The 16037-nt window shown below is 42.0% G+C and overlaps 1 protein-coding gene across 10 annotated transcripts in view; it reads right to left on the bottom strand.

The window, feature by feature from the left end:
* The window catches only part of FOXP1 (forkhead box P1), a 411515-nt gene that overhangs the window by 255796 nt on the left and 139682 nt on the right, over positions 1-16037 (bottom strand). The window contains exon 1 of one of the 10 annotated variants that reach the window (XM_070238616.1): positions 11623-12055. The exons of 7 other annotated variants lie outside the window; for them this stretch is intronic. The gene's annotated coding sequence lies outside the window, so the exon portion shown is untranslated. Of the gene's footprint in view, positions 1-11622; positions 12056-16037 lie in introns of those variants that run through there. 2 more of the 10 variants (XM_070238618.1, XM_070238622.1) reach the window with 2 other exon arrangements.

Genomic DNA, 16037 nt, shown 5'->3' with positions numbered 1-16037 from the left:
ACCTATGACAGTAAACAGATAATATCCTAAGTGCTAGGTTTAATTACCATCCAAGGAAAAATTAAATACAAATATATTAAGTCAATCCCTAGCTAAAAACCAATATATAAAACCTGCTAAGACAAACCTGTGGGTAGAGTAATAACTTTGAGGGAGGAAAAAAAAGGTTGGTACATAAACTAAAGGGTGGGTAGCTGACAGTCTGCTCTCAAAACTGGGAAGAGCCAAGAGAAAACTCTACACATGTTTTATTTTAAAACCACTATTTGATACTGATTCCAAAGGAAAGTGTTTTGTAAAATATTTTCACAGTAGGTGGCATCACTTATCAACTGTAGGAGGGGTATGGTGGCTTGAAGCATTTTCCTTTATTAAATTATCAGATAATCATTTAAATGGCTTTCACACATTCTGTTCCATTTGAGATACACCTACAAGTATGGTAGGCTTGCCAGAGTGAGGGAAAAAATTTCAGTAGTTTCTGACTATCTAGATACTTGTTTTTTACTCTCCTCTTTAATCATACAGAAAAAAGAAAAGCAAGTTTGCAAATCCACTTTCATTCAGTAACAGATCATGTTGGTGAAAAACCATGTTTCTGCAGCTGACAGCAAAAGTCACCCTTTTCTTTCAATGGGGACAATTTGGCTTAAAATAGCTTCTTTACTTAAATGAACCATGAATCAATTTTACCATCCTGATATGGAAAAATGAAGATGTAGGCTTTAAAATTTAAAAAATAACTAAACATAAGCAGAATGATGTTTAGGCATCACCTGCAAACAGACTTCCTTCTTTTTTAACATTCTAGAGAAAGAGAACGAACTGATTCTCCTTTTTACATTATAAGCACAATGAACCAAAAAGCAAGACTTTTGATGACACAAAGACTTAAGGAAGAAAGACTCAATCCACCTACAGCTACACTATAACACAAAATTAGGAGAGCTTCACTAATCTTTCAAGAGAGAATTAATTTATTACAAATGTCCAAAATGGAAGGGGACCTAGTGGTCATTTTACAGAAAGTATAAATTCTGGATACTTCAAATTTCTCCTTATGCATTAGAAAAAAAAACGGACAATAAGCACTATTTATCAGGCAAAGTTCATAAAATATGAAGTTGAGAAAAGACAAAAACTCCAAGAAAATGCAGCTAACCAGTTAAAATAATGACAAAAGATGGACAGATAGAAAAAGTTTCTCCTTTTTTTTTGAGGAAGATTAGCCCCGAGCTAACATCTGCCGTCAATCCTCCTATTTTTGCTAAGGAAGACTGGCCCTGAGCTAACATCTGTGCTCATCTTCCTATACCTTATATGTGGGATGCCTGTCACAGCATGGCTTGATAAACAGTGCACAGGTTCATGCCTGGGATCCAAACTGGTGAATCCCGGGCTGCCAAAGCAGAACGTGCGAACCTAACTGCTGCGCCACCAGGTTGGCCCCCATTTTTTTTTCACTTGGTGCATAAATAATTTTGCTGGACTCTAACTGGATTGCAGTCTATGGAGATATCAAAGAATGTGGGATGTCAGGAATCCCAGACAGAATCCTAGAGATTTAGAATGAGAGGAATAGGCAATGTGCCAAGAAGCAAAGAGTTCATACCTCAATGTTATCTCCTGCATAAAGGCCACATTCATTTCCTGGGTGATCCTTCAATTGCATGTGGAGAGAATTCCGTACTTGAGGAAGAGTTACTGAGCTCAAAGGGGAATTGGTACTTTGCCTATTTCAGAAGCATCACCTTGAAAGAGATTTCTGGGGTGGTCTAGTCTATCCTAGGTCACATCTGAAAAAGATTATGTATCTATAAAACTAACGCTAAAGGAGCTAGGTGGTTTAGCAAACTGAGATAATATAAGAGGAATCTGCTAGTATTAAAATAAAAGATGTGCCACTGTTTATTAGTAGCATTCAGTCAGCCAAATTCACATACAGTAAATCATAAGAGTTAGAGCAGGGAGGGCAAATAGATTTCACGCTAAGCACTATCAATTAGCCGAGGCTGGGTGCTCTTTAAGAGAAAGATTCATAGGCCACAGTCAGGCTTGAGGAGAAACAGTACTGTGATCAATTAGCAATGTCTGGTGTGAGAACCCGCAGCGGGGAGAAGTAGTAGCAGTTATTCCACCCATCTGCTGGCTCTCACTCTACAGGACCCCTCAACTGATGCTCCATGTCATCTCCATGGCAGTAAACAAAGCTAAAATAAACAAACATGCCTTCTCTAAGGCGGGAAGCTTGTCCGTGTCAACCAATCTCAGAAAGTGACAAAAGAGAATAGAACTGCAAACAGAAAAATGGTTTCAAATTTGTATCAAGAAAAAGGGCTTCGGATAGGATTCTGATGGAGAAGGATGCACGGATACGGAAGTCCACAGCCTACCAACAAGACTGAAATAAATGTTAAAGAACATGGTACAGTTTATGGACTAGACTCCCTGATTCCTGCGGACGCCATGAAGGACAAGAAAGGATGAGGATTTGTCCATTTTTGGAATACAACAAGGAGGGCAGCTAAGAAAACTTTTAGAACACATAAAAATGGGATCTGAAAGAGAATTTAAGGGCTTCGTACACCAAAATTCCTTTTAGCCCAAATCAAACATCATTACATGACAGAATTTCTGCCCCTTTTTTGACGGTTTGTGTTCTTAACGTTCTCCGGGATTGCAGTTATTATCTTGGGCGTTAGAGTTGCTACTAGCGTTAGCTTTTTATACCACCATCACTGACCTTTGGCAGTACAAGCTTACTTCCAGAAGGTTCAGTAGCGCTGTTTCCTTCTTGTCAATTTGGAAAGATGGAGATAGAAGAGTATGCCTCCAATTACAGGTTATTGAAATACCTTTCACAGGTATAACAGTATATAGCTACGAAAAATTTTTTTTAAAAAAAGGCTTGAACCATTAAATCAAAACACAAAAAAAATTTTTGGACAACCAGAGTATTTGCCAAACAGCAGCTGAGGACAAACACCTCAAAACACAACACAGTAAAAGGAGACTACCATTCATTACATTCCAGCTCCAAAGGAATGCAATCAGCACAGTCCACCTCTGCATCTGAGACCACCTGACAAAACGGACAACCCAGGAGTACCGAGGGCTGCCCTTCCAGAACCTGGCCTTATGGAAGCACTGACAGCAATAGCACTGGGGAGGGGGCAAGGCTGCTCCTCAAAACCTTCACACTGCAAGCTGCAATGCCTACAAGAAAGTTCTGCAGCCCCACGGACATCCCCAGGAACAGCTGTTCATTGCTGTTCAGAAGATGATTTGCTGGTGGGCAGGGGTGGTGGCTCTCCCCTCTGAGGCATCTGCAAAGAAATGTTTAGGGCAGATGAGTTGAAGGCATTTTCCTCCCCAGTTATGCACAGGACAAAAGCTACGATTAACATGATTCCCCTTGTGAAGTTCAGAGAGTCGACATCAGGGCAAGTAGGGGTAAGATGATTGAAAATGGAAGCAGCGTATGGAAAATTTCAAGCAATCATCATAGCCAGGAGCCAGTGGCCCAGAGATATAAACACCCTGAAAACCAATTGATACTAATGAAGCAGCAGCTTCAAGGCAGACCAGGGCAGAGGGACGGGTGAGCATTTTCAGCACTTAATAAGTAAGTGGGCACGTTTCATGCTGGGGACTGATCTTTGCCAGGACCCAGTCTTCCTGTGGCCATCTCACATCTAATATCCTGTCCCTTGACTTCTTAAGGACCAAAAAGTAAAGTGAGATAATATCCCACTTGAATGCCTGCTTTTAACGGATGAGGTGACAGCTATAATTTCCATGTGCTCATTCCAGTGAAGCCTTCTGTCTACTCTGACGGGAAAAAAAAAAAAAATCTTAGAAAAGACTGCAGATCAACTTTCCCCAGGTTTTTAAAAACTAGCCTGAAGGTTTAGGGAAACAACTCTTAGGTTTGTAACTCACCTTTCCACAGGGGTTGGGGTTATTGGAAATTTACAATTAAAATCAAGTTTCCCCTAAATCATCTGTACAATAAATAGAATGTGGGAAACGTGTGAATCTTTAATGGATTCTGATTATGGATCCTCTTGAAAAATCAAAGCATCCTTTCACAAGGCAAACAACAGAGTTCCAAGTCAGGAACCACTGGATTTTTCTGTCTTGGGTTGAAGCCATCTATCACATTTCTTACTGGTCTAGATGGTTAAACTTTCTGAAGGCAGGGAGCCCACTGTGCCCAATAAGACAGGTACCTAATCTGTATCTGTTGAATGGTGTACATCCATATAATGTTGTCTTTCTCTTAAAAAAACCCTATATTTACACATAAAGTTTATCTAAAGCAGGATACACATGTACTAGGTAAAGACAAGATATAAGGAGCCTATCAAAGAGAAAACTGTAACAGAAATGCCCCAGTAGGAGCCTGTGGCACCGGGGCCCCATATACCAATTCTCCCAGGTTATCAGAGCCTGGCACAGAGAGTCATCTGAGAATCTTCAAAGAATCCCATTCTCTTCTCCCTGATGACCTCTGCCAATGGAATCATTACAGCAGGTGTGCCAAGATTTACTGGCATCAAGGGTACTAGCTGGGTACAGAAACACTTTGCACGCCCAAGTTCTTTGAAATCGTGGGGTAGGTGCTGTATCCCCAGTCTGATTCGGAAGGACAAGGTGTTGAAACAACCAAGGGGATGATTTCCTTAGTGTCTTCCATGTGGAAATATTTGCCATCTGAGGCTTCATTCCCAAATAGTTCCCGAACCTCTGCTACAGGCCAGGTCCTCTGCGGAGCACCCTCACTGCAGCCCTCTATCCATTTAGGGGATAAATCTTTGGCCCAGCTCACCTGGTCTAGCAGTCATCATGTGTAGAGAGCTACAAGATGTACATTCTAGAGCCAGACTGCCTCACAGACATATAACGAGACCCACCAATGTGAGCCACACACGTAATTTTAAAATACCTACTAGCTACATTTAAAGAAGTAAAAAGAAACAGGGGAAATTACTTTTAAAAATATATTTCATTTCACCTAATATATCCAAAATATTTTAATTTCAACATGCAATCAATACAAAAGTTATTAATGAGATAGTTTAGAGTCTTCTTTTTTCTACTAAGTCTTTGAACTCCACGGTGCATTTTACACACATGGCACATCTCAATCGGGCTAGCCACACTTCAAGGGCTCAGCAGCCACATCTGGCTTATGGCTCCCATACTGGACAGCACAGGCCTAAGAGCATTACAAGAATCTGGAAAAGTTTCTGAATGTAAGGGAAAGGGATGTCATCCACACTGTTATCAATTTCCATGCCTGAAATGCGACTGCTGAGATGTGGAGCAGAGGGACCGTGCTGGGAAAGGAGTATTAGGAAAAGGAAGTGCAGAGTTTCCTTGAAATGTTCCCACTGCTTTCTCTACATGTGGCCTGCAACACGGATAGATCAGAGCATAAGCGTGAGTCTGCACACATGCACAGGGATGCACATAAACATCTACAGATCCATCTATCGAGGAATTCTACAGCTGATATTCATTCTGTCACCTGTCCAGATAAAAGCAAAAAAGACTTCAATCAAAGGGAAGAAGGGAGCATAGCATTTTCCTCCCCCAAGAAAAAAAGAATTCAACAAGGATTTAGTCTGTGTGACTGATGTGTGGTGGGGGGAGGGTAAAGAGAAGCTGGCTTCCTGCCAGGAATTTACACCACACCAAAAGACTGGGAAATTAGGAGATGACTCAGTTATTTAGAGCACACATTTTAAGTCGAAATCCCCCAAATACAAGATAAATATGAAAGGTCTTAAATAACACAGGCACTCAAAAAATAAGTTAACTATTTCAGGAGCACAAAATGCCCTCAAGCTACATATATCTCAGTGGGGAGCATGTTGTGGCGAGTAAGCGAGCGAGGGCTCTGCGGACAGGCGGGCTTGGGTTCGAAGCTCTGTTCGGTCACTTTCTACCTGTGTAAGGAAGTTTAATCTGAGGGAACATCGGTTGCCTCACGGGTAAGTAGGGACAATAATAGTTACCTTGCCCGGCCTCTAGGAGAGCGAAATATGTCAAGAGCTTAGCTGCGGCTGTTCAGTGAATATATTACAACACACACACAAGATATAGTTATACAGTATATACGTATGTGTATATACACACACACATATGCACATACACAATATAGTAATATAGTGTGTCTCTCTCTCTACAACAACAAACAGGATGGAAAAGCAGTGGCCAGGAATGAGGACTCTGGAGTTTTCCTGAAGGAGCACAAGTCTTGGCTCCAGCCCAACAGCTGTGATCTGAGGCTGCATCTGCATCGCAGCCGCCACATCTGAAAGATGAGAGTAATAGCGCCCGCCTTGAAAGGCTGTTGGGAGGATTCAACGGCATCGCCTATGACAATCACTCAGCACAGTGCCTGTCCCACAGCTGCTGCTCAATAACTGTTAGTTGTTATTATTATCAGTACACGCATTAATCAATAATCTGGGCTGAGGTGCTTCCATCTAGGATTGCTCCTGTCTAAATGCAAACACTTGCAATTGGCTCCCCCACAAGGCAGGGGCCAGAGGAAGAATGGATTGATGGGGTTTACCATCTAAACACTATCATGCACATTGAAAGGCACTATACTTCAGAAGCCATTTTTTTTCTCCTTTTCTCATTTGATGCTCACAAGCCTAGAGGAGTAAGCACACTGATTTGAATCAGGAATCATTTCTTGAATACCTACTACGTGTGAGGCATGATTCCCAGTGCTGGAAACTCAGATAAATGTTCCTGGCCTCCAGGGAGCTCGTGTTCCTGGGGTACTGCATCCACTTGTTTACTCACCTTCCTAGAAGTAGGAAATCTCATAGTGGAATATTTGCTTGATTAGGGGCTTGGTCTGGACTGAGAAAGTCCATATTACTTAATAAAAATGAAAATGTTCTACACTATCACATAAAATCATTTCTCCTTTCCTATCTCCCTCAATTATGTTGAAAACAAAATGTTCCACATTTTTGAAAAATATTGGATACAAAATTATAGCCGTATACAAGTATTTTACAAGTGTGCAAGTATTGCACACTTTTGCATCCTCTAGTACTTGTGAAATTATGTGAAGGGAGCAAAAAAGCCCTTAAAGGTTTATACTTTTTGCAAAGTTTAAATTGCTAAAGAGCCTGACATCATGGCAACAGTGTGGCAGCATCTGCTTAATTCAAAAACAACTGGGAGAGAAGATGTTCACCTCCATGAAAATTTCCAAAGTTAGGCAAAAATTCCCTAATTCGGTTGTCACTGTTACCAGGCTGGGTAAGGCCCATGTGCCCTTTGCCATGGCAACATCAGGAAATTCTTGCTCGCCAAGATATTAGAAAAGGGAGCTCCTGAGAGAACTGCTTGGGGAACGGATGGAAATCAATTGGCAAAACTTGGGGTCAAGAGGTATAAAATTGGGGAACGCTTCGAAAGAAAGGGCAACACTTTTAATTCCAAGAACTGAAGATGGACACAGCCGATTACTCCTTGTTAATACTCTCCCATTCGCCGAGGAAGGAGTCTGCAGGAGAGTCAAGCAGCTTGAACTATTTTTAGGCCTATGACCCTTTTAAAAACACAGAGCTAAATTCATCCTCAGTTACACCCACTCAACTCCCACTGGCTTCAGCTCCAGCCACAGGGAGAACCTGCTCCCGAGCTAGAAGAGTTCAGTTGTGCCCTCTGCGTTCTTGGGTTCACATGGAATAACAGTGCATTGGCCAAGGCTATCAAAAGCCACACAGGGGTCTCCTGGCTCAAGGCGGGCTACCTACGGGGTCTCACATTCCAAGGACATCCCCGTCACACAACTGGATGAAACTCATGTTTTTTTGACAATCCAGGCAGAGGGGGGAGAAAAAAAAAAAGAAGAAGATCCTTTTGAAAATGTCACTCTATCTCAGAATTGTTTAAAATTATAATCTCATCTATAAAAGCCCAGGTTTGGAGAACTGTAATGTGTGGGCTAAATTAAACTTTTACCTCCAACGAGCACGGAGGAATTACAATAAGGGATCACATGAGGTTCACTGTTGTTGAACGCAGCACACTTGTGACCGTGAACTACAGTATGGTGGGAAAAAAGCATCACTTATAAATCAGAGGTCCCAAGTCTGACTTGGGGGTGAGCGGAGAGCATTTGGCATCTCAAATTACTTTAACTGGGGGCCGTCTTATCCCAGGGAAAGGACACTCCGTCTCCCCTCCACCCTCTCTAATCCTTCCTTCTTAAAGGAACACTCAGCAAGATAATGAATCCTTTAAATGTTACATCTTCTGTCGTGCATTATTGTGGTGCAGAAACTCTTCACATCAAACAGTCATCAGGACTATTACAAAGTGGGCTTATAAGAGAGGGGCTGAAAAGGAGCTGTGTGAAAAGAAGTGGAAAATTAAAGCTGAAGCAGTCGAAGAAAGGGCTTAATTTACTGGCATGTACAGTATGCAAATGAGATTACTCTCAGCTTAACTGCATCATTTATGTCCATAATAACGGCATCATCATTACAGGGCTCAAATTAAATTACACCATAATTAGCATATCAAAGTGATTGGTTAAAGTTTAAAACAAATACCCAATTTTGTTAATGAACAGCTGTAATTGTCATGTACACTTCAGTGAAAACTCTCTAAACAAATATATGTTTTAGAAGAGGAAGATTTTTTTTTTTTAAGCAGACAGGTCTGCAGCAGAGGTAAATTACCTGAAAAAGAATGACATGGACTCTTCTATTAATGTTAATATATGCTGATCATTTTCAGGTAATAAAGCATTCTATCAAAACAAGGCTTCGCTTATATTTAGACACCTTCCCTGCTCCTGAATGTAACACGCCACCAGAAACCCGTTTCCACTAGCGGCAGTGATAACAAGGCAGCGGTGACCCGTCTGGAACAAGCAAAGGACATGTTCAATAACATGCTGTTACTAAGCCCCCATCATTATTGAAGAGACATCCGTGTTCAAATCGTGCCCAGTGCAAGCTGATTTTCTCCACATTCCACCCAAAAGAGGGAAGAGGGACGGAGCCAGAAAACTTGCGGAATTTATGGGGTAGACCAGAATGCTCCTAAGTTGATGACCTGATAATACATTAAACAGCCTCCAACTCAATTTCCCCTCATCGAATCGCAGCTACACAGCAATTTCAAACATGCAGTGGCAACCAGGGAAGTTTGTGCTCCTCCATCACTAAAATAAACCAGGAGCTGCAACTAGCTATTTTGTCAGTGTTGGCTGGAGCCAGCATGCACACACATTTTAGACATGCAAAACCATACACAAATAATAAGCTTGTTTTCAAGCCTTCTTGTTATCATCATTTAATGTCAGAAGAGTTTCTACACAAAAATCAATAATCTCGAGGCTCACATGCAAAAAAAAAAAACCTCTCTGCCTGGGATTCTCCCCATTTCTTAACAACGTACCCCATATGTTCTCTGCTATATCTGTGAGAGTAACCATCCACTATGATATACAGCAAGGCAAGCCAAAATATATTTTCCCCCCAAAAAAAGCACTTTCAAATATACTTAACAAGCAAATTGAATGTCTTATTAAAATCGTATTATCTAAACAGTGTTCAAAAATTTAAAGAAAGTAGCTTTTCATTTTATTCATCGAGGAATCCATTAAAGCTTAGGCTCTGAAGTAGTATGTAAATTATGTGCCTTTCAAGGTAGAGCTAGGGCAAATTCACTCCATCAACTAATGATGAACCTCATTATGTGCAGGGAGGATTCATAATGAGGAAAGAGCCACCCGCCATTCCATGTTCTAACATAAATCCCTGTAAAATTTGAATATCTCCCCGTCTAATTAAAGGCTACTCATTCCAATCACCCCCTCCATGGCCCCAAAGTAAAAATAAACCTCTTTAAAAGCACAGACTACAGTTATATTTCTAAAGCAGCACTCGATTCTGTTTGGACTCAGAACCTTCCACTCAGATATGTTTTACGACAAGCATAATTAGCAGCTTGCTAAGATCCAAACTTTGAGGCTGTTCAAGCTCATTTTGGTTAAATACATTGGATTTCTATTTTTCAAAGAGCTTCACCTTGACGGGGCTACAGTGCATGCACAGAGACGATCTGCAGCCAAGAAACCAACACCAATGTGCGAGCGTCGTAATGATGTAAAATAAAATTCTTCGCACTTGAATTCTGTGCTGAAGCTGAAATGTTCAGAAAAAGCCAAGCACTGTGGCATGAACCCGGGTTCGCCTTTGGATGGGGACGTATTCAAATCTGCTTGGGAACAACATATTCGATTCTGGAACAAACTGCTCACTTCTAATGCGGTTTGAACTAATGAACAACTACAGCCGCCTAGCATCTCACAAGCCAAAGAACTATTCTCTCTTCTGATCACTGACTTTGATTTTTTTTTTTTTAGCTGAAAACTACAGAACGCAAACACAACGTTGCCAAACATATTTATTATGATTAATAGCCTGTAATATCCTTCACTAAGGCTTAATTTGTTCTTGTTTTCAATTATGAATCTGCACCATTCTATTCCCGTTCCCTTTTCAGGTGGAGATGAATTTCTCGTGGTCTTTACTCTTTCTAATGTATGTCCACCCAGCAAGGCACAATTAGTTAAAAAACGCAAACCTCCACCTTGGCTCTAACAGAGCAATGGATTACGCAAAATTAGAGAACAAAATCATTGAGAAATAAGCGAAGGTGTCCAGGGAATTAAAGCAATTAGACCACAGGAAAAAGAAAAAGGACATATGCCAGTCACCCAAACACTCACACCTTTACATTAAAATGCAAAAGAAAAGGAAAAAATAAAATCCTAGATCCTTTATTTAATTTGGATAAACTGAATGTAGACTCCAACCAGGAAATCTCATCTGCTGCCATAAATTCAAGGATCCCCAGATGCCTGAACCCCAGTCTGGGAAGGCAACGTACACATCAGTGTGACATCAAGTGTAGAATTTCAGGAGCTAACGAGTCCATTCTCCTAAAGATGCTGCCGCTTCTTTAAGTTGCATAAAAATAAACTCCACTACATAAAAGCTGCCACAGTGCGTGCTCTCTCTTCCCCCCGCTCCAAGCATGATTTCCCCACCCCACCCCACCCCCCCTTTTAGGTCAGCCACTCATGCATTAGGAAGACATCCCTCCCAAAATAACTTGGCCCTCCCCCGAAGCACAGAGTTGAGCAACCTACCTTTGTTCTGGAGTTGCAGATAATAACAGGCAAGCCTCAAGACCATGAGGATTTGGAAAAGATCAGGAGAGTTGAAGAAAAAAAAGAAGAAGAAGAGAAACAGAAATACCACAAGTAGAGAAGAAGAATTGGAAGAAACAACAGGAAGAGCCTTCTAATGAAACTGTTGTGGCTGCCACACGGCCGGGGTGTCTGCTCTACTGTTTACACCAGTGAGTACACCTCTCTGCTCCATCTCATCCACAACTGGTGGCATTTTTCCCCCCGAATCCATGCATGACAATTAAAAGCAACTACACCTCTCCGTTTGGGAGGGGGACCACAAAAGACCTCCGCAATATTTCTTTCCAATGTCTATATCACTGATGAGCATTAGTTTGAGTGACAAAGGTCCCGGGCTAAATCAACATTCTTACCTTAATGTTCCTAGTAAAAGGCTCCAGGAAACATAACTCATGAGACATGTATGCAAAGATATGTCTCAAGGAATTAATCCAGAGCCCTCAGATGAAGTGAGAAAAAGAAGAAAAAAAAAAAAGGAAAAAAGAAAAAAGAAAATGCAGTGGCTTATTTCCAAAAAAACGCAGCTCAGCCGGGGCAGAGATGGCATAAAACAGGTTTGCATATACAGAGCTCAGTGGCAGAAGCGAGAGTTCTGTAGGATTTATTTGACACTTATTTTCCGGGAAGCCTTTTGTGGAGTTGTACCGTTTGTTTCTTATTGTCTGAGCGGCAGTTAGAAGCTTTCTCCCGGAGGGGGCCTCTCAACCCCTGGGCTTGGCCGCCTCTGACAGGGAGGTAACCATATTAGGATGTGTATGGTAAAGTAAACAATAACATAGTTGCAATGAAATGGAATTTTTTTTTTCCAGCTAATGGTGTTGGGGTCAGTCCTGTCTTTTCAGCCATTCCCACTAATTTTGTTTCCTAGTTCAAACAGGCCCTCCTCCCCGCCCCCCCACTTTTTTTTTTTTAAGTGTTAGCTGTTTCCAAAATCTGACTGTAAATTTGCCGAGAATGTTTGCAATGTAAGAAAAAGCTTTTAACATCCAAATAAAGAGCCTGCCAGTTTAATCATTAAAGGGGATGTGAATTTTCAAAGCCTAGCAAAGATCCAAGCCTCCTCCACTCACCCCCCCCACCCACCGCAATCTCTCTCCGAAGGTTAAAATTACTTGGTCATTTAAAAGTACCCTCTAAATAAATCAGATTTTTAAAGAAAGAGACCGTTACCTTCATAAAAATTCCACATTCACATACTGTGTCACTGAGGGAAGAGTCTTAACCGTTCATGCGCCTGAAAATTTATTACCTGAAATTTCTAGGATGGTTACTTTTACACGATAGAGCTCTTTCCCACTCCTCCGACCCCCCTCCCAAAAGAGAAAAAGCAAGCATAAAATACTGTTGTCAAGTCATCCTTTAGAAATGAGCTAATCAAACAAAACACAACAAGATTGAGTTCCCGAGATATGACATATTTAAGAAAAGTTCTGCAGCTCCAAAGACAACAATAAAAAGTAAGGCTGCGTTCTGGCCACTGTCACTCAGGATGAGATTGCCCCTGCCAGCAGTGGGGGAAAACATGTCCCTCCAAGGTCAGGGCTGGCTGAGGAGGACAGCAGGGCGGCCGAGGACCACAGAGAGCGGAGCTGGAGAGAGTGGAGCAGCGAGAGCCAGCCTGGACCCCAACGCTGAGCCAGCTTCCACGGCTTCATCCCCTAGGTGTGAGAGCTGTGCCTGCTCCTCAGAGATCTGTCCAAAGGAGGGTGTTTAAATAGCGGCCAGCCCTCGGTGTGCAAGAAGGGGAGGAGGGCCACAGCGCTGCTGCCAGCGAGAACCCCAGAAACCAGCCCTGCACCAGGCATCGAAGCAAAACGCACTGTGAGCAAAAGGGCACCGGCGGCGGAAGAAATGATACTTGCAATTAAGAATGAAGCCGGGCTGATGAAGCAAATAAAATGCAGCACATGGCCCTGGCAAAACTTGCAGGGCTCAGGAAAAGAGTGCCTCCCCAGCCCGGAACCCCTGGGCTGGCCTCTCAACTGCCTTGGTTCTTATCAGATCCATATCATACAGAAACCTAAAACCCCTGCAACTCATGTTTTATTAAAACATGTTTAGCATTCTTCTTAAAGATAGGTTTGAACCCCAAATACCCATGAAATTAAATCTCCTATGCCACTTATCTGCACTGCTGGGCAAAAACTAAAGTTGAGCTAAACAGAGAGATAGCAAAATCAATAAATCACACGAAACAAGTAGCAGTTCAAAAGTTCAAAGATATGATGGCCAGTTCAGTGCGTCTTAGCACTCACCCAATAATAACTCGTCTCCGTCACTCCTCATAGTATAGACAATTTCATGGCATCATTTTCATTAGCCTGTCTCATGGAAAATTGCTAGCTATTTATGTATACGCTAAAATAAATTAGCCATTTCATCGAGCAGTGTGATTCTTATAAAATACATTAACACAATACTCGATTTTCCAGTTGGAGTAAATAAATAAATCAATAAATTCAATACAGGGTGATTCTTTTATTGTGGCGCTACAGCTCTCAGCGTAAGTGTTTTTATTGGGTTTATTTGTTTCAATAAAAATTGAAATGGGCCAGTGATCTCAGAGCTAGCATCTTAAAAAAAAATCTATCCAATATTTGGGAAAGTATTGTGCGGAACACTCAAACTTATAATTTTATTCAAAAATCATTTTCATTTTGATTATTATTCCGCAACTCAATTTGGATGGGAAATTTCACAAAGGGAAAGGGGGAATTCTGCCAGGTGTTTGACTCTAGTGGCGTTTCTGTGCTACAGACCCATCTGGGGGTGGGCCTTCTCAGAGACAGGGGCGCTTCGCTGAGCTGCGACCTTCTGCCTGGAATGTGCCTCTTCTCTGGACAGGGAGAAACGACAGTGGGACAAGTGCCAGATGGCCTCTTCTGTCACACCTTACGGAATGCCATTGATTGTGGCTCGGAGAAGGCCATTTACTCCAACCTCTGGGGGAAAGACTGGGGTATCATGACTGCAAGAAAGGAGAAGTGTGCTGATGCTGTAAATAAAATCAGGCCGAGGGCCTGCACACAGCTCTGCAGGCGAAATGGAGACACCACCAGGCATGAGATTCTCCCCAAGTCACCAGTGCAGTTCAAATCAAAGGAGAACAGGAGCGTGGATATCCGTTGTTTTTGCCTGCCCAACACCCACGCTCCTCTTCCTCTGATAACCCCAGCCTGATTTTTCTTGGGGAAATGCCCCATTCCTCACTCTCAGTCCCTGTGGTTTACGGGTGGTTGACCCATCTCCCAGCTCCGGAGGGTAGAGCCATAAACCAAGTCTGACCAATCAGTGTGTTGGCCCCACTGATTGGCTGATGGAGGACATGTCCCAAACCAGAATGACACTCAACCTCTGGTATTCGGTAGCAACTATTGGGAGAGAGAGAGACTGTCCTTTTGCTGGGCTTTTGAAAGTTTTAAGAACATGGATTGGGCCTGTCCCCACAAAAAGATAGCTGGCTGAAAGGGGCTAGGACACAGCAACTCAGAGGTGATCACAAGCGTAGGACAGGTTTCTAACAATGCCCACAGAGGGCTATCCTACTCCTGGACGTTTCAATTACGTGAGCCAGTGAAATTTCCTTATTTGCTTAGCCAGCTGGAGTTGGCTTTGGGCTATTTGCAACCAAAAGGTGCAATACAGGAACTCAAAATAGGTCTGTGTTCTATTAGCAGATCTCCAGCTCTACAATACACATTAGCCTTTATGGGAAAGCAAACCAACTAAAAACACACAAACCAACAATCTCCCATAGCTAATCCTCAAAATCTGTAGACCTCATGTATCCTATGCAACCTGGTCATCAGCCTATGTTCTCTGTTGTGCTAACGATGGAAAGTGTCAGAAGGGTATGTCAGGACCCACAGTCAGAAAGAACTCAAGATGATCTCAAAGAAAACGAAACCAGAGATCTAAGACAATTCCAGACTGAAGTCAAATATAGACTTTTTAAACTCTCGTCTCTAGGCCTCTGGTGGCGGTGATTCAGGTCAGGGATGGCCCAACTCATCAGTTTAGGTGAACAGCCAATTGGCTCACACAGCAGCCTCAAATTTCCCGACCTGATTCAAGAACAAGAGGTGAAGATCTGGTTCTTTCATCCTCTGACAGAAATTGTGCTGGGGATGTGGAGGCAGGATGGAGCAGTCCTTAGTCACTGATCACAAATAACCAGTGAGGGGTCAGGAAGGAGAAAGGGCTGAGCAGGTTCCTGAAAACAGGTCAACACAAACTTGCCAGCCCCAATACTTTCTCAATCCCTTTTGCAGATCCATTGACACTGGTATAAAAATTTCTACTAGTCCGACCAAATATTCTAATCTGCAGCCTCAATCTGCTGGACACACTGTAAAATTATTCTAGAAGATACAAATATGCTAATATGACAAGTGTTATAGCTAAACTTCTCTGCATAATACTGATAGAAAGGAAAGGTGACAAATTCACAAATCATCCTTTAGTTTTACTCCTATGTTGTTTCTTTAATCATTATAAAAATTCCCACTTATTGAATATCTAACTGAAGCAGAACACAATATATTTGTCATGGAATTCTTACAATATTCTTCCTATTTCACAGATACGGCAAACTGAGACTCAGGTTAAATGATTTACACAAGGTCACAAAGTGAGTAACGGGCAGAGTGAGATTTCAATTCAGGCCAGTCAGCATGCAAAATCCATGGGCTGCTTTATCCCTGTCCTCGTCCCTTCTTGTCCTCATTCTCATGAGTTCAGTTTTTCATTATAATTTGCCATTAATTCT

Source organism: Equus caballus, chromosome 16 (assembly GCF_041296265.1).
Source record: "Equus caballus isolate H_3958 breed thoroughbred chromosome 16, TB-T2T, whole genome shotgun sequence".
Taxonomy (NCBI): domain Eukaryota; kingdom Metazoa; phylum Chordata; class Mammalia; order Perissodactyla; family Equidae; genus Equus; species Equus caballus.
Note: the sequence above shows the minus strand (reverse complement) of the source record. Positions and strands in the feature narration are given on the sequence as shown.